The sequence below is a fragment of the Cervus elaphus genome, chromosome 17 (genome assembly GCF_910594005.1).
Source record: "Cervus elaphus chromosome 17, mCerEla1.1, whole genome shotgun sequence".
NCBI classification, from domain to species: Eukaryota; Metazoa; Chordata; class Mammalia; order Artiodactyla; family Cervidae; genus Cervus; species Cervus elaphus.
This window is the reverse complement of record NC_057831.1, coordinates 19,167,919-19,194,821: the sequence shown is the minus strand read 5'-3', so window position 1 is coordinate 19,194,821 and position 26,903 is coordinate 19,167,919. Positions and strand designations below refer to the sequence as shown.

General features: G+C 39.6%; 1 protein-coding gene and 1 non-coding gene across 3 annotated transcripts in view; one reads left to right on the top strand and one right to left on the bottom strand.

The window, feature by feature from the left end:
* The window catches only part of SGMS2 (sphingomyelin synthase 2), a 91,501-nt gene that overhangs the window by 37,250 nt on the left and 27,348 nt on the right, over positions 1-26,903 (top strand). For both annotated transcript variants that reach the window (XM_043870915.1, XM_043870916.1), the window contains exon 2: positions 1,081-1,170. The gene's annotated coding sequence lies outside the window, so the exon portion shown is untranslated. The remainder of the gene's footprint in view (positions 1-1,080; positions 1,171-26,903) is intronic.
* On the bottom strand, positions 15,655-15,727 carry TRNAG-CCC. Its single transcript has one exon. It is a non-coding gene; the product is annotated as a tRNA-Gly (tRNA).

Genomic DNA, 26,903 nt, shown 5'->3' with positions numbered 1-26,903 from the left:
AATCCGGTGTGTGTGTGTCTGTGTGTGTGTGTGTATTGAGCTATACTCTTAGGATATAAGGTGGTTCTATGAATTGTAAACCTCTGAAAAATGGTGTACATTTTACTTCTATCTACAAGTCAAATTTTAGTTAAAGTAAATAGTTAGAGCACAGAGGAGTTTTAGGGCAGCAAAACTACTCTGATAGTTTAATGGTAGATACATGTCATTATACACGTGTCCAAGCACGCAGAACGTACACTAGCAAGAGTGAACCTTAACTGTGAACTGTGGACTCTGGGTGAATCTAAAACTGCTCTAAAAAATAAAGTCTGTAAAAAAAAAAAATCCATTAAAATATCATAGCAGTTGTACGTATTGCAAGGGAATCGTTCACCGTTTTATTGGAATGTGATGCATTTCGCACTCCACAGCAGCCTGGGTTTCAGTGATACTGAGCGTCCTGGGTACTGGTGGCTCCTCGCCTGCTCTGGAAAGCCCTCAGGGCCTGGCCTCTGGCCTCTGCACCTTTCTGCTCCCGGGTGTCAATGCCCCATTGCCTTTCCATTCTCTGCATCTGCCTGGCTGATTCCTGCCTCAGGGTCTGAACCAGCGGCTTCTGTGACCTGAAACACTTGACTTCCATGCCCCACCCCCTTCCCGTTATTATTAAGTCAATGCAAATATTGAGTTGGCCAAAAAGTTCATTCGGGTTTTCCCATTACATCACCAGCCCGGTACTGTCTGCTCATTTCCTAACCACTAATCCCTAAGTCAGCCACGCCAGCCTCACTGATTCTAACTTCTCTCATGGCGTTTCTCAGTCTTCTTGTTTATCTGCCGTTGAGCATCATGGGGGTGGGACTCTGCCTACCTCCCTTGCTCCACCTCTGAACAGTTCCATCCGGTGTTGTTAATGCTGGTGGGAAACACAAGCTGCCTTTCTCCTCCTGAAGTGCTGGTACCCAGTGTCCTCCCAGGGACTCTTCCAGGGGGTGGGAGGGCAGTATCCTAGAACTCATCATTTCACTCTCACTCCAAGAAAACCAGCAAAACATAACAAAGCATGATTCTGACTTACGCTCTCACTTTCTCTTTTAGAGCTACCATCCTCTGCCCTTCCCACTCTTCACGGAAAGGATCTCTGACAAGACTGAACAGTGTTGACTGCTGCGAGGATCACGGACCATGGTGGGATTTATTGTTGTTGTTTTTGTTGTTGTTTAGCCGCTAAGTTGTGTCTGACTCTTTTGCAACCCCACGGACTGTAGCCCACTAGGCTCCTCTGTCCATGGGGCTCTCCAGGCAAAAATACTGGAGTGGATTGCCATTTCCTATTCCAGGGTATCCTCATGACCCAGGGTTCAAACCCACGTCTCCTTCATTGGCAGGCAGATTGTTTACCACTGAGCTACCAGGGAAGTCTGCAAACAGTAGGTTGGGTGCTTCCTGGTGCTAGATCACAAGTATGACTCGCATCTGCTGAATCTTGGATGCCTACCGGTTGTCCTGCAACTTCTCTGCTATCTTCGCTTTCCTAGTTAAGACATTTCAAAAATGCCTTAAGAAAAAAATGCCTTCGCTTTGAGAATTTCTGTTTTATCTTCAGGAGAGTCTTAGATTTCAAGCTGTTTCAGGTGTGTGGATGTTTCCTCATGTGTTGGATTGTTGTCTTAAATGACAGCAAGAGAAATAGAGGTGATACCAAAACTTCCTAACCTCTTTGCATGAATGCCCACAGACAGGGCACTCAGTGACTGCCTCAAGTGTGCTTTGAGAAAAATGAGTGGTACTAAAAGTCTTCAGAGAAACATCAGTCAGCTGTGCAACTGTTTAACAACATTACTGAAATGATTACTAGCAAAGTTACTCTGTTTCTGTAGTATTTAAACTAAGGTCGAAGAGATGTGGAAACTTTAGTTTGCTCTTGAACAGTCAAGAAAAACATAATGGAGAGAAATTTAATACCACAGCATAACCCCACCCTTTGTATTTTGGTGCAGTGATTATTTTTTTAAAAATCTTCTTTCCTGTAAGTAGCACATAAGGCTTCACGATTTTTTCATCTCATTAACCCAATTAAAACCATTATCTTTTTTTAAAAAAAGAGAGAGATGTGGTAATTATACACATTCTTTGCCCACTGAGAAGGAAGGAAGTTTTCACGCCCTTGGTTGACACTGTGCAACTGGTCCACTGTCTGGAGTATTGGTAATTTGGATTGAATTCCTAGGATAGTTTTATTCTTGAAAATAAAAATAGCAGTTGCATCTTTAATACAGAAGGGTTTCTCTTTCTTCTCTACAGCAATGGGCACCTTACGATTGGGGCTGTTTTTTCTGACGATAGCCATTCTTTATCATCATTACTCATTAGCGTCATGTTTGCCTAAAAAGTCTTCAGCCAAAGATGGACCCCAGGGCCATATAATCCCAAGTTAATTAAAAATACATTTTTATGAGCATTTAAGTTGTTCAGCACAGCACTCGATAGGCTTACTTGTTTGTCTTCTGTAAAATTCAAAATAGTTCTAAGAATGTTGCTAGGATTAGAATGCCTATAATGGGCCAATGCTAGGAATGACAGCTATTTCTGAATATTTGACCACAGTAATATCTCTCCCTTTGTCTGATAGTGTCTGTCCCGTTGAAGCTGGGTAAAGAAAAGAATTCATTTGTTCAATAAATACTTACTGAATGATTTCTGTGTGCCAGGCGCTCATTTCAGTGTCGTGAATGCAGTGAACAAAGTAAAACCTCTGTTTTCATGGAGATTTCTTTTAAAAGCCCCAAACATCCTCAGCAAACAAGGGGGAGAAAGGAGGCGCAGAGAACTGACTTGCTCTCAGATGTCTCTGGGGAAAGCTCCTTCAAAATGGCAGACAGACACAAGATGCAAAGGATAGAGATGGAACCTGATTTGGAAAATAGGAGAAAGCCATCGTATAATGCTTTAGTTTTAACCACTGCAAAATAGAGAAGCTTATTAAAATAATAAACCCCAAAACCATGTGCCAGGGTGATTTGACCTAGGCTTAGGAAAGAAGGATTACTTTTCAAATATACCATTTTAAGTCATTTTTTTTCAGGTTTACAAATTCTGCCCCAATTCTGCCTTCACGGCCCCCTCCCAGCCTCGGTCTAACGCAGCTTTCCAGATTATCTCTATGCACAGTATGAATTCATATTTGCCCCATTCGTAAAATAGAAGATAGCAAACTACACTTCTGAGCAATGTATTTTTTTTTCTCCTTATATATGTAGGAGGGTTTAGCAAATCAGTACAAAGAGGGCATCCTCCTACTTTTTTTTTTCCCCCCTCATCACAGAGTAGTCCATTGTATGGATGTACCGCAATTTAAATAGTGACCTATTGATGGAGATTTGGGTTGTAGCCAGTCCTTGCTCTTAAACAATGCCACAACAAATAACTTTGTGTGTAGGTTATTCTACATGTACACAATTATACGTGTATAAATTTGCAAAGTAGAATTGCAGATCATAAAGGATGTGTGTAATTTTGATAGCTGTCTTGTCAAATTGCCTCCCAGAGAAGGTTTATCTTATTCTCAAACCCTGCTAGAAATTTGTGAGGCTAGCTGTTATTTAGGTCTGGATTGTCAGTCTGATAAGTTAAATAGTTTCTCAGAGTTTCAGTTTAGGAATACTATTCTTTCAGAAATTTCAGTGGTATATTTTTTAAAAAGAAAGTGCTCAGAAATGTAAACAAGGCTAGAATTCAGCTCTTTTTATTGTACAAAAAAAGACACTAAAGGCCATCTTAGATCTTCTATTATGTAAGGTAAGTTTGTTCTTGTTGAAAATGCTACCTTTTAAATACTGAAAATAATACAAGGTAAAAGTGCTTCTAGGCTCGAGATATACCTAGGTGACCTGCCATGAGTAAGACCTTTCTTACATAGTTTGGTCCTGTATGATAGTTGATTGAACTAGGACAGTGTACAAAGATGAGCTAACACAGCATGCCTGAGACTGCCCTTCTTAGAAACAGTGCTTGCAAGGTTAGCCCTTGACGGGTGGCACGTGGTAACGTAGATTGGAGGGGGTTCCCGCCACTTCCTGGTGAGAATGGCTCACCGGGCCTGAACTGTTTGTGCAAACAGTATTGGTTTCTGTTGAATACCTGCTTGCATTCCGGGAGTATAGAATTTAGGTATGTGCCTCGCAGAAGTTTCCTACGTGGCCAGTCCCAATAAAAACCCCAGACACTGAGTCACTAATGAGCTTCTCTGGTAGACGGTATTTCACAGGTGTTGTCACAACTCCTTGCGGGAAATTAAACACCACCTGTGTGATCCTACTGGGAAAAGGCCCTTGGAAGCTTGCTCCTGGTCGTCTCTAGACTTTACCCCACATACCTTTATCCTTAGCTGATTTTGCTTTGTATCCCTTTGCTGTAACAAACAGCCATGAGTACGACTGTATACTGGGTCCTGTGAGTCCTAGTGAATCATCAAACTGGGAGTCTTGGGGACCCTGCCCCAAACAGCTTGGAAAGACTAACATTCTCTGTCTGTATTGGTATTAGTGGTGAGTGACACAGATATTTTTAGCATGCAGTGAATTGACTTTGATATTGTGTCTTGACATATAGTCTGTGTTCTATTGTAAAGTGTGTAATGCTTTAGATTTCTGTGATTTAGCATTTATATCTAACAAATGGAGGCAACAAGATGGGTGCTGGGAATGGAGAGTTTTATGTTTAATGGATGAGTCCACAGCTGGTTATTTGGTCTTCCCAGTGCCTATACTTAGGCTTAAAAACTTACTGCTTTAACTTTCTGTACTTTGGTTATTAGGTAAATGGACTTACTCAAATTCCTTTGGCTTCATAGCCACAGAATTTTAGCCAGACAGTGTCATCCCTAAATATACTCTGATTCTGAAGCTTAACTGCAAATCAGTAGTCCTAGAAGCATCACTTAGGACAGCAGATCTTTGCCCAAATAGGACATAAGGCCTAAAGATGGAAATAAAGCTTTTATTTGCTTTATTCTATTATATTAGCATTGTATTATATTAGCATGCTGTTTTTGTATTATATTAACATCCTGTTTAAAATTTTTCGAATGGAAAACTGATAAAAAGTGTTAAACATAAGATTTGTGTCTTTAAACTACTTAAAAAAAGAAGTTAGATGGCTTCTGAAGGATGAAAAGGACAAAACAAAAGGCCACACAGTATCTGATATGTGTGCATGTGTGTGGCTTTTTCAAAACCACTTTCCCCCTTTGAATATTTCATGCATAGCAATGACTAGGAAGAAAGGTGGTTCCATAAAGTATTAGGGAACTAGTAATAACCAGTGGAGAAATGTCATGAAATGCAAACCCAGGGTGTTTTATTCTAGAGTTTAGGCTCCTACAGTGACCTAGGCATGGGTGCTAATTTATGCTTAAAGACAAAGCTCAGAGAGGTGACCTAAGGCTGCCAGTGACATTGATTTATACTCATGGTGGTGTTTGAGGGTGAACCTCTTCAGTTCTAAAGCTACTTGTGTTGTGGTACCACTTCTTTCAGGTTAAAAAGACAGATATGTGTAAAGGTGTAATAGTGTTTCTGACCTGGAATGTGGCCCACCAAATGAGTCAACCCTCTGGTTGCCTGAAAAAAATTCCTTCTTGACTCTGAGGTCAGAATTAGTGACTCAGGGCTGTTTAGGAATGTGTTATATCAAGTATGAATTCATGAGAGAATTTTTATGGGGATGGCAGGTAAGTTCCATGACAGCCTATAATTCCAGTTCACTTGTATGTGTTAGAATCCTGTAATTGCTTTCTCTGTTAAAGCTTTTCTTCAGAACTCAGTAGAAGAAATAAAGCAGGCTGTATTTCAGCTGCGAGGGATCTGTTGAATCTGTGCACAGACTTAAAAAGAATTGAAAGTGCCTCTCCCCCTTCCCCATGACATGAGAAAGAGCAGTGTCAAGGTTAAACATGAAATCAACAGTCCAGTGCTAGGAGGAGTTTGCACTGAATAAATATCTGTCCTGCGTCTGACTGTACCTGTGCCTGAGTCACCTTCCTCCTGCCAAATGCAAACAGGTTACCAGGCAACAGGAGTGATTCAGACCCTCTAAACACTTCACCCCAGTGAAATGTCCATCGGCCAGATTTCCAGGAAGTGTCCCTCTTGTAGGTCACTGGGGAGCTCGACAGACATTCACACAGGCACTGAAGGTACCAGATGACCCAGAGCTGGGAGCTGTGTTAGACAGTGGGGCCTGCTAACATCTGGGAGGACGCACCTCCTAGGGCAAACACACTGTTATCTGTTAATACTGGTAACTGTGGGGAGAAAACATGGAGGAAGAAAAGGTGAAATCTCCCCAGAAGGACTCATGCGGAAGCATATCCACTGCTCTTAGGGGAAAAAAAAAGCCAGCACATTCTAAATTGTAAAAACAGATCTAGATCTCAGAAAATCTAGCAGCGTGGCTAAAATTGCCTGGAATAAAATCCCACCTCTCACCACTTGCTTGATTTCTGGGTTTCACTTCCTCATGCCTCCCATGGAGGTGATAATGATACCTACTCCACAAGTGGTTGTGCATATTAACAAGCTAATATTGGGGAAGCTCCAATCACATCCTCCACCCTCCAGGCAACTCCCTAAGTAAGTGGTGGGGCATGGTGGGGTGAGAGTGGGGAAAGGTAGAACTGTGTAGGAATGAAGGAACACCCAACGATAGGTAAGGACTTTTTAGGGATTTATCTATTCTTTTATCATGTTGAGAACTGCAATTATAGACACTGTAGCCCCATTTAAGAAAGCTCTCCAAGGGTTTTCAGCATTTCTTACTTAGGAAATTATTTATATATCAAAAAACTACTGCAGGATTAGGCGGGTGCAGGGGGATATAATCATGGAGATTGGTTGGGAGTTTCCAGGGTATCTGAACCTATGTGTGATTTTGCTTTACTATTTTTTTATACCTTATGTTTTATCCTCCTCTTTATGTAAGATACACTATAATTAAAAATCCAGGGAACTTCCCTGACATTCCAGTGGTTAAGACTCTGCCCTTCCAATGCAGAGGGCATGAGTTCGATCCCTGGTCGGGAAGCTAAGATCTCCCATGGCCTTGTAGCACAGCCAAAAAATTAAATAAAAATAAAAATGTAGTCACACAGGGATTTCAGTTGTGGTTCAGTGGCTAAGACTCCACTCTCCCAATGCAGGGACCCAGGTTCAATCTCTGTTCAAAGAATTAGAGCCCACATGCCACAGCTAAGATTTTGCATGCAACAACTAAAGATCCCGCAAGCCATAGCTAAACTACCCCACATGCTGCAGTGAAAATTCAAGATCCTGCATGTCGCAACTAAGACCAGGAGCAGCCAAATAAATAAACAAATGTTTTTGTAAAGATGCAGTCATACAAAGTAAAGCATTCTAAGTTGGGTGAAATTTTGGGGTCTTGTATCCCCTATGGAAATTATAATTATGCAGACATGTTGTTGAGTCCATTAGAAAAAGAAAGGTGCCTATGGTACTGTGGAGAAGGCTGCAACAGGGCTGGAGTCTCTCAGTGTGTGAGATGACACGTTCATTCACAGCCATTCTAGTGCCTCTGAACACCAGGCACCTGGCCGGTGGCCGGCGACGTTGACGCACATCAGACGTGAACTGTGCTTGCACCTTCTAAGCCAGCAGAGGGGATGCCCTGTGTAGGCTGCAAACTACAAACCCATAGGCTGGATGAAAGAAACGGGAGGAGCATTGGTAAAGCGAGAAAGTCCTGACATCAAATCCCAGTCTGATCTTTTAAGCGTTCTTGAATTTATTTTTTGAGAGGAAAGCAGAATGTTAGCAGATTGGATTGTGTTGCTGTCCAGTGGCCTGCTGGCCCAGCAGTGGTTGGGTGATGGGAGAGAGTTGTGAAATTAGGAGTCATTCTTCTTCCTGAGTTTGCAGTCTGGTTCTGTCAGGTGGAGGAGTTTCCCAGGGAAGGATCCGCTGTGAAGTCAAGAGGAGGAATGAGATTAGAGGAGTGTCTCTCGGGGCTGGCTCAAGAGCTCATCCTCATTGTCCATGGTAGGACATTAGTGTGTGTAAAGTGAAAGTGTTATTCACTCAGTCATGTCTGACTCCGTGTGACCCCCTGGACTGTAGCCCACCAGGCTCCTCCGTCCATGGGATTCTCCAGACAAGAATACTGGAGTGGGTTGCCATGCCCTTCTCCAGGGGATCTTCCTGACCCAGGGATAGAACCCTTGTCTCCTGCATTGCAGACAGATTCTTTACCATCTGAGCCATCAGGGAAGCAACCAAGGTTAGCTTTGGGATCTCTGTAAAAAGTAAGAGAAAAACCCATTTAGCTCTATAAAGTTTCTCACTTTCCCTAAAGCCACACTATACAGTGCTTCATTCACTGAATTTTTCATTGAAGGTAGCTTTATTTTATATGCAGTCTTATACTTTGAATAATTTTCTGAGTGTAGCATGTTGACTTGGGGCAAATGCTTTTAAGTTTGACTTGTTTTAAAGAGAACCAAAGTAATTAATTATTGAGGGATAGTTGATATACAATAATATGACATAAATTACAAGTGTACAGTATAGTGATTCATAATTTTTAAAGGTTACACTCCGTTTATAGTTATTATAAAATATTGACTTTATTTTCTCTGTTATACAGTATATCCTTGTAGCTTATTTTATAACTGATATTTTGTTGTTGTTGTTCAGTTGCTAAGTTGTGTCCAACCATTTGCACCCCCATGGACTGCAGGACGCCAGGCTCCTCTGTCCTCCACTATCCCCCAGAATTTGCTCAAACTCACGTCCATTGAGTTGGTGATCCTCTCTAACCATCTAATCCTCTGGTGCCCCCTCCTCCTTTTGCCTTCAGTCTTTACCAGCATCAGGGTCTTTTCCAGTGAGTTGGCTCAGGTGGCCAAACTACTGGAGCATCACCTTCAGCGACAGTCATTCCAGTGAATGTTCAGTGTTGATTTCTTTTAGGATTAATTCCCATTAATTTAGATTCTCAGTCTTTCATCAGGAATGTTTATGTTATTTGATGGAAAACTTTATTAGCCATTATTCATAAAAGGTTACTGAACATACATAACTTCTTTTCAAAAACAGAGGAAGCCATAAATGTCTCAAATGATTCAAATAAATTTTGGAGTTCACTTATTTTGTTTATTTTGTCTATTTGTTGCAAAAATGTCTGCAGTAGGAATTTGTTATCTTGATTACTGAAGTTCTAACTAAATAAATTACCTCACTTTATTGAGGGTGCAGATTTGAGCTTAGTAATTTTCACCTTAGCCAACACATTTCCTTGCCTTCCCTTATGTTCCAATGATTTATTTAATCAAAAGTTAAGGAAACATTGTTTACATGTTTATTTGAAACTCCCCCTCCGCTGATGACGTGATTCCTGTTGCCTAAAAAGTCCTTCCCCCAGCCCAGTAAATTCAAGGACCGGCTCAAACACTGGTCCAGCTCCCTTTAACACCAAGTCACCTGTAGAAAAGTTAATCATTCCTTCCTCTGTGCTTCTCTGTACTCCTACAACACTAGGTGTTTCCAGTGTAATTAGATGAAGGAAGTCTTTTTTCTCTGCCTCTTTACTTTTTTTTTTATTTTATTTTTTTGCTTTAAAGTTTTTATTTTGAATTGGTGTATAGCCGATTAGCAATGTTGTGGTATTTACAGGTGAACAAGGAAGGGACTCAGCCATATATATACATGTATCCAATCTCCCTCAAACCTCCATCCCAGCAAGACAGGCACATAACATTGAGTAGAGTTCCATGTGCTATACAATAGGTCCTTGTAGAGGAAGGAAACATTTCTTAAAAGCTTACTATATGCTGTGCATCAGAGGCTTTCTTTTTTTTTTTGCGTCAAGGAGTTTATATCATGGGAGTCAGAACATGCTGCCCTAAAATACGGCATGGGTGCTCCGCTGAGTCTGACTCTGTGACCCCGTGGACTGTAGCCCTCCAGGCTCCTCCGTCCATGGGAGTCCCCAGGAAGAACACTGGAGTGGGCTGCCATTCCCTTCTCCAGGGGATCTTCCCACCTCCGGTGGGCTCTTTACCTTTGAGCCACCAGGGAAGCCCTGGGGTCTTCTTTTGCCGCTAGCTCTTTTGTCCCTGCCACTTCCAACAGCTAGATATTTGCCAAACATCTAATTCTCATTTGAAAGCTTCATGATTATTAAATATAATGTTTAAGTAACTCTGTGCATTTTCTTACTACTGAAGTCTTTGCACTAAAGTCTTCTTTGACCTCCAGAACACCATTTATAAGAGGTTTAGTGATTGCACAGGAATATACAGTCAAAAGGTGAAGTAAAAAATGGTGAAATTATCAGATGCAAAGCACCCCAGAGGTAAAGGTTGGTTTCTGTCCTGACAGGCTGTAGTTGTAAGTTGGCATTGGTGTCTCAGTGGGGACTTGAAGAAAGGGTGCACTAGGTTTTGTAACCTCCCTGGATGGTGAGTGCAGTGTTTGACTGTTGATTTCTGCGTCCAGGAACTGTAGCAGGAAAGATTTCTTGGCATATATGTAGGCATGAAGGTGGGAGTAAAAGGAGATTTGGGCTGCTGAAAAATTATATGGAAAGCGGATGTTGCATGGGAAGGGAACATTAAGCATTAAACATTAACAGAAATTAAGCAACTCTGTCTGGAAACAGGATTTAGGGGAAGGGAAAAAAGTGAGTCTCAAAGTGGGTCTGAAAATGAAGGCAGAAGCCAGATTATGAAGGTCCTTTTAAGCAGTGTTACCTGATAGAAGGACACACCAGCATGTAAGAAGCAGTCCAGAGAAAAAAGATAATTAGGGAAAGGTGATCTGACCAGATATTTGTTACTAAGGAAATAAAATTTATTTTGTTTACCTATAATGGCATTAGTTTTTCTTTCTTTTTTTTTTTTTTTTTAGAGATAGCCTCAAAGAGGCATACTGAAATATTTACAAGTGAAATGATGTTTGGGATTCTTTCCAAAAAAAAAAAAAAACTCAGGGTAGAGGATAGTTGAAATAGATTTCCCATGATGATCATGGTAACTGATGAGGCTTGCTATACTCTTCTCTCTGCTTTTAATACAAAATTTGAAACATTTCTATTATAAGGTTTTTTTGTTTTTAAGTGAAAATAAGCAATGGGCTTTGGCCAATAGAAGCCATTCAAGGGCTTTAAAGGAGCCAGTAAAGCAGGAAATGGACTGGGAACAAAACCAGGGAGGGAGGGAGTGCTGCGTTAAGTACCTGTTCACTCCTTTTCCCACAGTGACTGTCTGTGGGGCTCAGTTTTGCCTTGTGCAAGATTATTCATGTCTTCTTCGTAGCCTGTTCTCGCTTGTCCACTTCTCTAAATAGCAATACTTTCACTTTTTACCCAGCAGTCCAAAGTACTAGTAGGGCTCTATATACCTAGTATCCAACTCGGCTTTCTTTTTATTTTTTATTTTATTTTTTGGCTGTGCCACACAGCATGCGGAATCTTATTTCCCCAACTAGGGATAGAACCTGGGCCCGCTGCAGTGGAAGTACGGAGTCTTAACCACTGAACCACCAGAGAAGTTCCAGCTTTTATTATTATTAAAAAATATTTTTTAATGTGTCTTTCTGGTAGATAAATTTAATCCATTAGAAATTTGTTGTGGCTATTGATGTGTTTGGACTCATTCATGCTTTCTATAAGGAAAGGTGTTTGTGAGCTGAACTAAGCTAAAGAGATAAGAGGTAAGATAGATTCAGGATTAAAGTGGATGGGATGTGGGCTGACTGCCTGGGGAGCAGAGGAGGGAATTTGAAGCTGAGAGGATTACTAAGGTTTTATTTATCCTGTAAAAAACCCTCCTGCATGCATGCTCAGTCATGTCTGACTCTTTGTGACCCCATGGACTGTGGCCCGCCAGGCTCCTCCGTCCGTGAGAATTCCCAGGCAAGAATACTGGAGTGGATTGCCATTTCCTTTTCCAGGGGAATCTTTCCAACCCAGAGATCAAACCCAGGGATCAGACCCACGTCCCCTGCATTGCAGGCGGATTATTTACCGCTAAGCCACAGGGAAGGTCCCCCCACCCACAAATGAAATTCACTCATGTCCTTTAAAGATACCCCTCATCAGCCCATCATCCCTTTTGACATTCTTAAGATGTGCCTCGAAAGTATAGAAACATATTAACTGGAATGTCATTTTTACTCTTGTTCAGTACAAGCCTTGGAAACAGGCTCCCACTTTTCTAATATCTTTATTACTGCATATTATGCTACAGGAGATGTTAGAAGAAAAAAACAAAGACAAAACCAAAAAACCTTCAAAATCAGAATATGAAAAACTTCTAGAGTGTTACTTTGCTTCAATTTTTAAAAAATATTTTAGGGCTTCCCCGATAGGTCAATTGGTAAAGAATCTGCCTGCAATGTGGGAGACCCTGGATTGATTCCTGGGTTGGGAAGATCTGCTGGAGAAGGGATAGGCTACCCACTCCAGTATTCTTAGGCTTCCCTGGTAAAGAATCAGCTGGTTCCGCTGGTAAAGAATCCACCTGCAATGGGGGAGACCTGGGTTCAATCCCTGGGTTGAGAAGATCCCCTGGAGAAGAGAAAGGCTACCCAGTCCAGTATTCTGGCCTGGAGAATTCCATGGACTGTACATGGGGTCACAAAGATTCGGACATGACTGAGCAACTTTCACTTTCACTTTGATAGCATGTTTTTAAAAGACAATTTCAAATGAATAATCTTTATGTAGAATCATCAATGAAAATTGCATTTAATGGAAATAAGATTAAATATGTAATTAGATCTTTTGGTTTCCGGATGCTAATTGAGCATTGAGTTTATAGCGTTTCCTGACTGCTTTTTAGCATGAGGTTTGGGTTTAGAGACAATGCTTTTAATCATCTTGTGTTTTTTCTAAACCTGCTTCACTCTGTAGAAAACAGTCTGACCATAGTTCATTCCCAAGGATAGACCAGTGCTAAACTGAATAGAATGATTTTCTATTCATTACTGATCTGTGGAGCTTGGCATTTAAAAAAGACTTCTACATTAAAAAAAATTGTTTTCAGTTTTCATCTGTGTACCCTAGACATTTAAAGTTTCTAAGATATATATATGTCTTCCCTCATCTCCCATTTTATGTTCATTATTTGAGTTTTCTTTTGACCTTTACTTCTATCTGATACACGGTTTTACTAAATTTCATATGTGTTTGAGGCTCTTCTCTAATTTATAAAAGTTGTTTTTATTGCTCATTCATCTTTTTAAGTGGCTTCTGGGTAGAAGGGGAGAGGATAGGAGTTACTTAATCAAAAATCTCTTGAGGACAGGAGCCAGCCTTCTGCTATCATCCTGAGCACTTACAGCCGAAATCCACACAGGACAGAAAGCCAGAAATAATTCTCTGTTCTAATTGCCAGCCATTCATCTGCCTCATCTAAGCTTTCAGCAGTGCGGGCAACATTTACTATATATCTAACCCTCAAGTATTGCTTACCTTGAGATTGGTCACCGTTTCATTAAATAGCTTTGTAAGTTTTTTGATGTCTGTAGTTTCTCTCCTACTTATTGAAGATGAAATATAATTTCTGCATCAAAACTCAAATTGAGTTCTGAATCCTTATTAGCTATATGACAGCTTCAACTTTTCTGTTCCTACATAATATTTTTGTTTTTAATCTTCCTGTGTTTACAATATCGCATCTTTAACCTTTTCTTCTCAAAAGCCCCATGTGGGTTAAATCTTTCTTTAAAGAGAGTACTGGGGTGGTCAGTTTTTTAAAAGTCTATTATGACCAAGATAACTAGAATACTTTACACATATACACATTATTTTAATCTATTAGAAATGGAAAAGAACTCAAAGGCAAAAATCTACAATTGAGTATGTAGAGGAGCATCTTCAGTGGAATTCCTTTTTAGTTTCAAGAAGTTTTATTTGTACGAGTTTCTAGAAGCTGTTTACTGTGATGAGTCTCAGCAAGTTGGAACATAGGTGTTCTTGATATTCATTTGACTTGATGGGGTACTGATTTTTTTCCCACATAATGAGTATTCATTTAAAAATTTAAAATTGGATATTGCTTCATAAGCTTGGTGATCTTACTTTAAGCATCCCTCTTATTTTATTTCTATTCATAGCACTTGAAATTTTTTTATTGCTGTTGTAGCACAACATTAGCAGAATTTAACCTCCATGAAAGGAGTGACTTTTAAAAAACTGTTGTGTCCCTACAACAGACCCTAATACAGGGTATGTACTCACTAAATATTGTTGAATTAACAGTTATCTTTGCTCTTAGGCAATAGAAGCAAAATATGCTGCTTACTTATTTTTTCAACACAAAAAGGTAAAAAGTGAAGTAAATGTTCCATATAATATCACCTTTCTAGTAACTACATAGTTTATTTATGCATAGCACAGTTTTCCCCCCACAGTAAAAAATTGTGCTATATATACCATTTTGTAACTTTCTTCACCTAACATTGTATTAGTATGATGGTATTTTATTGTATGGGCTTCCCTGGTGGCTCAGGGGTAAAGAACCCACCTGCCAATGCAGGAGATATGGTTCGATCCCTGGTTTGGGAAGATCCCTGGAGGAGAAAATGGCCCCCTACTCCAGTATTCTTGCTTGGGAGATCCCATGAACAGAGGAGCCTGGTGGGCTACAGTACGTGGGATTGCAAAGAATCATATATGACTTAGTGACTGAACAGCAACAATTTTATTGTACAAGTAATATTTATAATATAACTAGTCCCATCTTGATGATTTGTGATTTGAGTTGTATAGGTTCAGAATCACTGATCTGCAATTTCAAAATCTAAACTTCTAAAAATAAAAGGTGCTTCGGTCCCTCCTTCCCTCCTCCTCTTGATGACCCAAGTTGGTGTCAATATATCCCTGTGTCTCATTCAGATATATTAATGTTTGAGTATCTGGTGTTTTCCAGATCCAGAACGGTGATCATGGTGAGCCACATGACCTAATATGTGCTCTATGTATGTGCTCGGTCACTCAGTCGTGTCTGACTCTCTGCAGCCCCGTGGACTTGTAGCCCAGCAGGCTCCTCTGTCCGTGAGATTCTCCAGGCAAGAATATGGAGTGGGTTCAGTGGATCTTCCTGACCCAGGGGTCAAACCCAGGTCTCTTGCATTGCAGGTGGATTCTTTATGTCTGAGCCACCGGAGAGGCCCACAACAAAGCCAAACTCCACCAAATATCAGGAAAAAGATTTTCAAACGTGCTTATATACACAGGCTTCCTAAAACATTTGTGGTGCACAAAAATTACCAATGTTCACCCAGAGGGCTTGGAGATTTGCTAAATGGCTGGCTGGTTTTCTTTTGTGAGAGAATGAATGACATCCATTATATGGAAATTTATAAAGCAGTCTTCACCCTTCTTGGGAATAAACCCTGCAGAAGATATCACTCTTTAGTACAGTGAAGTCTCTTTCTGAAAGTTGAACACTAAGTGAAGACTAATTTAATTGTGTGTTTACTTCAAGTTAGGATTGTAACATCCAAAATGTCACTGGTTACCAGGCTTTCTCTACAGCTGCAATACTGCAGACTTGTCCAAAATGCAAACATATACTTTAAAAAAGTCTTTATTTGGCTGTACCAGGATTTAGTTGCGGCATTTAAACTCTTAGTTGCAGCTTGTGGGAACTAGTTCCCTGACCAGGATTCGAACCCGGAACCCCTGCATTGGGAGCACAGAGTCTTAGCCACTCAACCACCAGGGAAGTCCCTAAACATATGCTTTTTATTGCAGTTAATTGAGGCTGAGTGACGACATGAAATAAAGATTTCAGTGGATAAATATTTCTGTGAAAATGACAGCGACAACTATACATAGTTTCCGATACTTTTAGCTGTTAGTATAAAATGACACAGTGGTAATGAAAATATTTCTAAATGTGGATTATCCACAGATGTAGGAAGGAAAAAAATCTCACACTCCTACCACTTGAACAACCATTCTTAATATTTTAGTGTGCTTGTGCTCCGGCTTTTCTACAGATGCATTTTTTGCATACTTGAAATTATACAAAACAAAACACCTTTTTAAAGAACAGAAGCACATTTTCCCTGTTAACTCTGTCAATACTCTTATAGTTAAAATAACCATTAGCATTTTCCTGATTGTTTGTTGTTGTTGTTCAGTTGCTAAGTTGTGTCCAACTCTTTGCGACCCCATGGACTGAAGCACTCCAGGCTTCCTTCCTTCACTATCTCCTGGAGTTTTCTCAAATTCATGTCCATGAGTCAGTGATGCTATCTAACCAACAATAATTAATGTGGAAAATTAGAAAATACAATCCAAAATAAAGAAAAAAATTAAAATCACCCATAAATTCATTAAGCAGTATTAATATATGGTATATTTTCTTCAGACTTTTAAAAATATATATGTAACATACATCTTTACATCGCTGAAATCATATTGTATTTTCCTCATCATTAAAAATCTTAAATATAATATTTATAAACTGAAAATACAGTTGTATCTATTAATAGATATATGGGTGAATACTTCTGTCACAGAAAATTTGGAGAAAGTAGGCAAGTGCCAAAGGAAAAAAAAATAATTGATAAGTCCCACAACCAACAGTAACACCTTACCTTCTTTAGAGTGTATTTATTAACTTGTTTTTTTCAAATGTCATGCATTTAAATTTTTATGAAAATGAAATATGATGCTGTTTTTAAACAGAAAGTATAATATATTTCAGTCATGTCTGACTTTGCAACCCCATGGACTATAGCCTGCCAGGTTCCTCTGTCCATGGGTTTTTCCAGGCAAGAATATAGGAGTGGGTTACCATTACCTTCTCCAGGGGATCTTCCTGACCTAGGGATTGAACCCCGTCTTCCGCACTGCAGACTTTTTACTGTCTGAGCTACCAGGGAAGCCCTGATGTTTTTCTTGAATCCTTCAAAATAGCTGCTGTAGACATTTAGGTTGCTTTAATGTTTAGCCAAATATATTTTTGGATAATGTTTTTTTCTGTGTTTAAAACTGTTCCAAAATAAATTCTCAGTAGTAGTTAATATGTCAAGTAGTGTAAGCATTTTTAAAACTCATGTGCTTAAAAAGAGAGATTTTCATAAAAATTGTACAGTTTATGATCCTTGTATTTTTTATTCTTCTTTCCAATTACAGCTTAAATTACATTTTAATAGGCTTTGTTTCAAGGTAACTTTCCGGTGTTCTTATCCACACGTTACAATAGAGTAGAAACTTGTGTATTTAAATCTGTCAGTGAGACATTCTGTAGGAAATTTTTGTTATTAGTAATTGGGAGACACTTAGTCATAGGAATTCTTTTCTTAGGATTTGTCAGAGGAGGTGTAGAAGATAAGGAAATGAACTCTGGCTATGAGATGGAGCCTCAGAATTTTATCTTCGACTCCTGTTTCCTTTCCTGATCATTCTTCACTCACTGCATGGATAAACCAGCAGAAATCATTCTCCTTTTCTCTTGTCTCTTTCCAAGTTCTTCTAGTGGCTTTTGAGGGTGTATTTTAGGGGTTGGGTTCATCAAATCACCTGCCCTTACTGCAAAGATTGTGGAAATGAAAAGCCGATTTAATATGCAAAGAAAGAAAGATGAAAGCCAAGGCCCTACGTGAAAGCCTTGATTAAATAGATCATCATAATTAAAGGATTTTACATGTCACTTGTAGTGAGTCTGTCTATAATGAATCATATAGCCAGATATAGACACAATATAGATCATATAAATACATGCTAAATGATATATTTTTGTTTATTTGCATATGATAACTAACCATTTCTGCTAAATAGACTATCTGATTGTTTCATATGCTGACTCAATTGTGGTTGTATCTACTATTGCTCAGGGCTTCCCTGTGGCTCAGCTGGTAAAGAATCCGCCTGCAATGTGGGAGACCTGGGTTCGATCCCTGGGTTGGGAAGATCCCCTGGAGAAGGGAAAGGTTACCCACTCCAGTATTCTGGCCTGGAGAATCCCATGGACTGTATAGTCCGTGGGGTCACAAAGAGTCGGACACGACTGAGCGACCTTCACTCACTCACTCCCAGGTGGCTCAGATGGTAAGGAACCTGCCTGCAATGCAGGAGACCCAGGTTAAATCCCCGGGTTGGGAAGATCCCCTGGAGGAGAGCAGGGCAACACCCTCCAGTATTCTCGTCTGGAGGATTCCATGGATGGAGGAGCCTGGCCGGTTGTAGTCGGTGGGGTTGCGAAGAGTTGAATTCGACTGGGCGACTAACACTTTCACTTTTCTTTCTTTACTATTGCTCAGATAGAAATGTTTCAGTAAAGGCAGTCCCCATGCTTTCAAAGTTATGTTACTGTTTAACAGTGTCAACGCCCCCTTCACCCCCATCCCTACCACACTCCTTTGGTTTTCTGTCCACCTCCTTGGAGCTCTCCTGGTTTGATGAAAAGGACTGATGCTCACTACCTCCAGGGCCCCTCTGCACTCCCCGATCTGTAAGTGCCCTTTTATGGGACACACTCTGGGCCCCTAGAAGCCATTTGAATCAGCTCTGATGTCTATACTTTTCTACATTGGCTTTCTCTTTTCAGGGCTCCTTGTAAAAACTCTGACTCATTTTCTTGTATCTTTCTTTCCAAACTCTTTTCTCTCTTTTTCTAATTATCTCCTGGAGGGATAGCTTGGGTATAGAACAAAATTTCCCATGTTATGGTATTTCTAAGAGAAAGACAAAATAGAACTGTGTATTCTGTTCTGGATTTTTGTTTAAGGGGAACAGGCAGTTGGCTAAGGGTTAAGGATCACTGCAAAACCAAAGGTGTGTAGATAGTCAGTCAGATATGGTCTTTATCATACCAACAGCCACTTATGCTTTGTGGTAGAGGGTTCAAGCTCCATACAGGGAATATTTAGTAGAACAGGCAACAAAAGACACATTTGTTGAGACTTCGCAACTTTGTGAACCAGCACAGTTGGTCACAAAAGGAAATTAAACTCTTGAGGGAGCCTACTCTCTCTGTCTTGAGAGAGAAGTGGTTCAAAACGTTTTGACAACAGCTGAAGATTCCTGGATCGTTTGTTCTTGCTAAAGACATTGAGGTTTACCTCTGAACAGCCTCATTTTCCTTAGCAGATCATGTCTGTTGGCAGTTATTCTGAATATCCAAGTATTTACTAATATTTCCTAAAATAGTATTTAAATGCTAAGATGTATAAACCAAAGGTCTTTTTATTTTCTTCAAGTGAGTTTTTTTTTTTAAATATGCAAACTTTCTGGTGAAAAAGAAATATTTTGTGACAGTCTCTTCTTTTCCTTCATTAATTAGGATAAGTAAAAATTCAATAGGTAAATACTTTAGAGATCTGTTTCAAATTCCAATTTTAACATTCACTCGTATCCCTCAAACTTGTTGAAAGTGGCTTAGACTCAGGATTTCCATCTCTTAAGTTATTCTTGCTGCCTTTTCTCTATGTGTGCCATTCCTTGTGTTGGAGTTATTTGCAGAAGCCAAAGCCAAGGTTGGAAACATTGGTCAAATAAGTGCTTTTGAGCAAGAAATAATTTATTGAAATACAACATAGTAGTTTAAGTTCTGGAAGCCAAGTGTAGTGACCTTAATGGCTTTGGAGAAAGTATTCCTTTTTATAGCCTCATACCATTTGAAAGCAGTGGCTTATTCAGCCAGTCATGCAAAAGAACCTTTTTGTGGTTGGCATAAGAGAATGAGAAATGGAGGCTTTATACAGGCTTCTCTTGGCTCTTCCATGCCTCCTTTCCGCTCCTACTTTTTCCTTCCCTTATATGAAACTGTGCTCTGCCTTGAGGATGCCAGATGGGCTGCAGCACACGACTTGAAGAGCTGTCTAGCCTTCCTGCTCTCTTTGCCCTCTGCCAAAGCCTGGAGAACACACACCTCAAATGCAACAAGCAGATGGGACTAACCTGCTGAGGGTGCAGACTCCAGAACCTCCCTTTTCCTTCATTTTTCAGTGTTTTAATTCTTGCGAACAGGAAGTGTTCCCCTTCGTCTCTGAGGTGGTTTTAAGCTATTTCTTGTTTTGTTGACACAGTGCAGTAAGCAGAAATATAGTAACAAGGAACCCATTGTATTTTAAATACATATTGAAATGTCTGATTCTAGACTTTAGACCTGTACAAGGAAATTGTGTTCAGGTGTACCTAGGTGCCGTTCCTACAGCAGCCCTGGGGATTGAGTAAGCTTCCTGTTCTTAGGCATTTGCCTCTGTTTACGACTATAAAATGTGCTAACCACAGCCCCAGGTTAAATGTTTGTCCTGAAGTTTCGCCTTTGCCTCCACCCTAGAGCAGGATTATTTAACTCCTTCCTGTAGATTCTTGCTTAAAGATGACTTCACTCAAATCTCTGATTGCTAGGACTTTCTTCTAATGTACTTGTAAACATCAAGCAAAGTTCCAAGATGTCACTTTTTTGAATACTCATTTAAATAGCCTGTTAATATTATTTTATGCAAACTTTTTGAAATTGTATAAAACAGACACCAAGTTTGGTGACAACATGGTAAAGGGAGAAATCAAAAGGTATATTTTAAAATAATCTGAAAGGCATGTAGTAAAGGAGCTTTATTAAAGGAAAGAGTTATGAAATTATTTTGAAGAAACTTCTTTTTTTCTTTCTCATGGTTTTCCTAGAGTAAGAGACTACGCTTCCAAATCTAGAAACTTTGTTGTTGATGTTGACGAAGAAATATGCTGTTGACTTTGTGATCTATTTATTTATTTAGAATGAGATCTCTAATATGGTTTAGAAAATATATGTTTTAGAGAGTATAATGTTAAGCTGTTAGATCCAGCTTCTGCTTTGCTTTCAGACCAGCCACTGTTAGAAGAAAATGTAAGCTCCACCATCTTTTGAAAATATTAAATGAAATGTGGTTTTTTATGATTTTTAAAAACCTCTCACTTGAGTAGGTAATCTGTGCAGACTCCTACTACAGAGTAATAATTATTAAAACCTACGGGAATCAGTTTCTAGGTGTGTAAATCTTTGGGGTATATACGGAAGCTAGAGATGAAGAAGCAGATAATTACCACTGTTGTTCAGTTAGGCTGTTAGAGTTAACCTTTCTGATACAGCCCCCAGGGTGTTTCTACTAAACCTGCGGCTTTTGTTTGACCATTAAACCGGGAGCAGGTGGTACCAGTTAGCTCGGAATAATTCTCTGACCAAACACCTCTTGGACAGGGTTGCTTGGAAATTAATAGAATCACAGTTCAGGTTGTTAAAGGTACAAACGTCTGTTAAAATTATCAGCAAAGTCTTTTGCTTGCCTGCTGCAGTGGATGTAAGCATTTTACCAGAAATACCAGACTTCCACCCTCTTTACTTCTTCTCCAGGGTTGTGGGTTTATCATGCTGGCTGTAAATACATAGAGGGGTGGGAAGTAGAAGTTTCCTGCCTTGGTCTTTCTTCTAAACCCTGCAAACACGCAGGCAAAGGAGGGAGGAACCACCTGGAAAGCCCACCCCTCCTCACCCTCCAGAAATTCTCTCAACTCCTAGATGTGTCAGGAATGGAGGCGGGGAAAGGGGCTTGGGGCAGACATCATCCAGTATCTGGGAGAAACCTGTGTTCCCCCACTCTACCCCTTAACTCTGAGAACCTCTGCTTTAGAGTATATCCCCAAGAAACGTAAAGGATTATTTAAAATGTTCCCTAGCTTCGGACCTTGTTTTATAGCCCTCTTCTATCTTCAGGGTCTCATCTGTCTGTCTGTCTGATTACTTATCTAATCTGTCCATCTACTTGCTCATTCCGTTATTTATGCATTTGTTCGTTCATTTGCCTTGTTACCACATGTTCTACATGGTACCAGGGATTGTTAAACTTGTCTTTCCCTGGGACTCCACCTCTCTTTAAGATTCCTCCCCTGAAATTGGAGCTAATCTTTGGAATTCTCCAGATGAACAAGGACTAGAAGACAAGACTGAAAACATCCTATGGAACACTCTGCACAGCAGATTTTAGCGAAGGTACTTTATCAAACTTGGTGACATCAGAAACAGTCACTGCTGGCCGAGTGCGGCGCCGCCCTGTGGACAGACCCCAGATGATCACTTCTTGTGAAATACTCCGAGTCCAAATTGTTTTCAAATTTGCACAGCTAATATTTGCTCTGTGTCAATAAATATTCATTTCAACAAGTATTAAACTACCTCGCCAGTTAAAGTGACCGATTTTTTTTAAACAGTGAGAAAGAAAACAGACCCTCACTTTTTCCCCTTGAGATCCAACTCATAGTAAATTTTGATGAGTTCTGTTAGAAAACCCATCTGTTTTTTGTCACTTCATCTTATTTACTTACAAGTTTATTTTTGGAGCACAATTTACACAAATTTTGTTAAACAGTTTTCATTTTATTTGCTGGTTCTTGATCCTGTCTGTAGAAAACTTTAAAATGTATGTTATTTCATGCTAAGGAAGTGCTCAGCTGGTAAATAACAACACTTTAAAGGGATAAGTGAGCCTGGAATATATAATAACAGAACATGGGTTAGTCTTTGGTTTCTAATTCTTTAGAAACTATGTGTCTTGATGGGCTATAGCTTTTTTTTTTTTAAAAGTAAAGCTTAATTGAGTTATGACTTTCATCCTATAAAATTTATGTGTTTTAAGCATATAATTCAATGATTTTTAGTAAATTTACAGAATTGTGCAACCACCGTCATGATATAATTTTAGAACATTTCCATCACCCCAAAAAGAAAATGGCAGCCTATTTGCAGTCTCTCTCCATTCCCACCAGCAACCACTATTGATAGGCTGAGTCTTCCTCTTATAATAACTAGTTACAGAACTAAAGTAACTAGTCTATCTTAGTGTGGGATAGCAAATTAGTACCAGAAATCAAAATGTTTATTCTCTACCCAAGTATCACACTCCCCGAGTTCAGAATTACAGTCATCACAGTAGCTGCTTTTTCAATTCTTGTCTTTTAAATTAAGTCTTTTTTCCCAGTCCATTCTCAGAATAGTGTCACAAAGCTACCTTCCAGGCCTGCCTCTTTCCCTGATTTAAATCTGTCACACTTACACAGATGTGGGACCTGTAAGGGTCTGGCAAGGATGTTTTTCCATGTAACTTTTGTCGGGGAAGTCCGAGTTCAGAATTACAGTCATCACAGTAGCTGCTTTTTCAATTCTTATCTTTTAAATTAAGTCTTTTTTCCCAGTCCATTCTCAGAATAGTGTCACAAAGCTACCTTCCAGGCCTGCCTCTTTCCCTGATTTAAATCTGTCACACTTACACAGATGTGGGACCTGTAAGGGTCTGGCAAGGATGTTTTTCCATGTAACTTTTGTCGGGGAAGTATTTCACAAATATACATGATCTTTTTTTTTTTAATTAAATAGTGGGTCTTCTTTTCAGTTTTCAAGAACTTGTTAGTGAAACTATTTAGCAAATTTTATGGGCATTTCTGGAATAGAATGCCATGACTCATAAGGCACCCTTGTTTCTGTAATCATACCAACTAACACCTATCCATTTTAGGCAGGAGGATTTTTACAAGTAAATTAAGCTCTAAGAAAGTTAGTAAGGAAAAGCTAAGATGTCTTGGTCTCTGAAGGCGTAAAATTTCTTAGCTAAACTGGGATCCTGTTAACATAGCAATATATCTATATTATAAATTTAATATAATGGTGTGTTACAGTAATTATAATTAAAAGGGAAATATGGGTAACAGGGAAATACTTTACCGGCTCCTCCCCTTTCCCCTCAAGAGAGGTGATTTATATATTAAATTTTTTTCTAAGTTTATATTAGTTTTTTCAAAATTATAAAGATTTTAAAATGCCTATATTATCTGGAGACTTTTCTATGTGTTTATGCATCTCTCCTTTTCTTTAAAAGAACTTGTAGTTGATGGTCTCGATCTTTTTCACTGACTATATTGTTGACCTCTATGACAGAACAGGGACTCCTGCGATCAAATTCTTGGTTCAGATCTGAGCTCTGCCGCTTCCTACCTGTCTGGCCTTGAGCATTTCCCATGATCTCAATTTCTTCTCTTTAAAATATTTCCTGGGATTTCCCTGGTGGTGCCGTGGTTGAGAAAACCGCCTTGCAATGCAGGGTAGGTTCCGTAGGTTCGCTCTCTGGTCGGGGAACTAAGATCCCACGTGGCCTGGAGCAACTAAGCCCGGATGCTGCCTGTGCTCGCTGGAGCCGTTGGCCACAGCCCCTGAGCCCGCCTGCCCTCACTGGAGAGTCCGTGTGCCGTGCTGAGAGATCCCGAGTGATGCAAGGGAGAGCTGTGTGCCCCGGCTCAGGCCCGACACAGCTAAATAAATAAACATTTGAAAGTATTTCCTAATGTTGTCCTAAGGGTTAATTATATAATAGACAAAGCGGAGTACCTGACACATATTTGGGAACTATTATGTTGTGTCCACTTTATTCTACAACTTGGCTTTTTCATGGCTTTATTGTGACAGTTGGGTTTCTTTTTCTTTTTTTAATTTTATCGATTGATTGATTTCCATGCCAGGTTTTGGTTGCTGCACGGGCTACTCTCTAATTGTTGTGTTTGGGCTTCTCACTGTTGTGGAATGCAGGCTCTAGGGTGCATAGGCTTCAGTAGTTGCCCATGTGAGCTCAGTAGTTGCAGCTCCCAGGCTCCAGAGTACAAGCTCAGTAATTGTGGGGCAGGGCCTTAGTTGCTCTGCAGCATGTGGGATTTTCCAGGATCAGGGATCGAACCTGTGTCTCCTATATTGGAAGGCAGCCTCTTTACCCTGAACCACCAGGGAAGCCCCTGGGTTTTCTTTTTTAAGGGCTGGTAAAGCTTTAGTAGTCATCAGTAGAGTCATTTAGTCATTTAGTCATTAGAGTCACATAGTCATTTAGTAGGGTCATCAGCTCTTTTGTTTCCATTGGTCATTCAACTCTGTTTCAGGACCTTGTTTTTCTTAAGCCTTTAAAAAGCAACGTCTAAATCTCATTCATAATTGCAGTTGTGGATGTTAGCAACACATTCTCTTTGGTCAGTGTTTAACATCGATCGTCAACAGATTACAATCTTTTTAAACGTTGAAACCCATATATAGACTTCAATAAGTTTCCTTAATTTTTAAACTATATTTACACATTTAATACATCTTATCTTTTTAACCACTCCAAATGTACAACCAGGTCAACATACAACTTTAACAAGCAAAGTGTTTCTTAGCCTGTTGACTGGAGCTCATGTCTGCGCTTAGTCTCCTCTGTGGGAATGCTGGCCACGAGCCTCAGATCAGAACTGGGAGTGAGTCATGAGCCTCACACTTGCACCTTTCTTCAAGCCTTGAGCCTCTGTCACATTACTCCTTTTCCATTTTTGATAGACCATAACCTCTGATAGCAATTACTGAGGCAAGAATACTGGAGTGGGTTGCCACGCTCTCCCCCAGGGGATCTTCCCATCCCAGGGATCGAACCCAGGTCTCCTGCATTGCAGGCAGATTCTTTACCATCTGAGCCACTAAGGAAGCTCAATAATTCTGGAATGGGTAGCCTATCCCTTCTCCAGGGGATCTTCCCAACCTAGGAATCCAACTGGGGTCTCCTGCATTATAGGCAGATTCTTTACCACCTGAACTACCAGGGAAGCCCTCTACACTTATCCAGATCTAAACCTGCACTTAATTTGATACTGCATCCTTCTTATATAGTATTTATATACTTGTCTCACAGTTTTCTAGTTACTGTATCCAAATACAGTACATTAAGTGTATTATGATGGCTGTAATTTATTTAATTCCCTATTGTTGGATATTAGAGTGCTTCCAATTTCTGCTTATAAATGTATTGAAAGCATACTTGTAGAAATATCTTATGTACATCCTTATTTCCTTGGGATAAATTCCCAAAATAGAATAACTGGGTGCCATTGCCCCAATATAAGTTGTGTGACGCACTGTCTACTGGTACAAAGCTTCTGCTGCTCCCATTTTTACTCCTTGATGAACCATAGGAGCATTTTGTCAAATTACAGGAAAAATACTATTGGGATTATTAAGAGAAAGTGATTAATGTATATTAATATGGTAAGATCAAACCCTTTATGGTGTAACAGAGGTAAAATAAAACATATAAGCAAAATTATGTATTTTCTTGTAATTTGACAGAAAGATCCTAAAGTTCCCTTAGGGATGAAAAGTATAGGATTTTTTTTCCCACTAGACATTAGAACACATATTACACAGCTAAAATTGTGATATTGGCATTGAAAGAGCATAGCTGTGTGCAAATATATATATATATATATATACTTTTGTTCCTACTGTTGAGTGCTTTCTCTCCCCCAAATAAAGTGGATACTGAATTTTATCAATGCCTTTTAAACATCACTCAAGGTGATCATATCTTTTTGGTTTACATTTCTTTGTATTTAGTAAAATACAAATTACAGTCATTTCCTAATTTGCAAGCTTGTGTTTCTGTAGTAAAACATTCTTTGTTCTTAAAGAGAAAAAGGAAAAAAAAAAAAAAGCCCTAGCAAAGCAGTGTTACTGTACTAACAGTTTCTGAATTTTGCCTTGCCTTCAAAAGCAAGATTAGTCTATAGGGATCTTAAACTTTTAAAATATTATCTAGACTAACTTCCAGGATTTTGCAATGTAAGAAGACCTGGGAAGCTTTTCATCTGCTTGTGCTCTGGCAGAACATACCCTAAACAAATGACCTAATGGGGTTGCCAGCCTCAGAAGGAACTGCTGTGGCTTTTGCCATTTTCCAGATACTTGCTTGTAGGAAAGTCTCACCGTGGGAATGAGTATGTTGTAATGATCATCGTGATGATGAACGTTGCGTCCCAAGATTGGTTGACACATGATGATGTGCTTGGTATGTTTAATCTTCTTAATGAAACCCCAAGGAAAACATCAATCCTGCCACTAATGACAATAA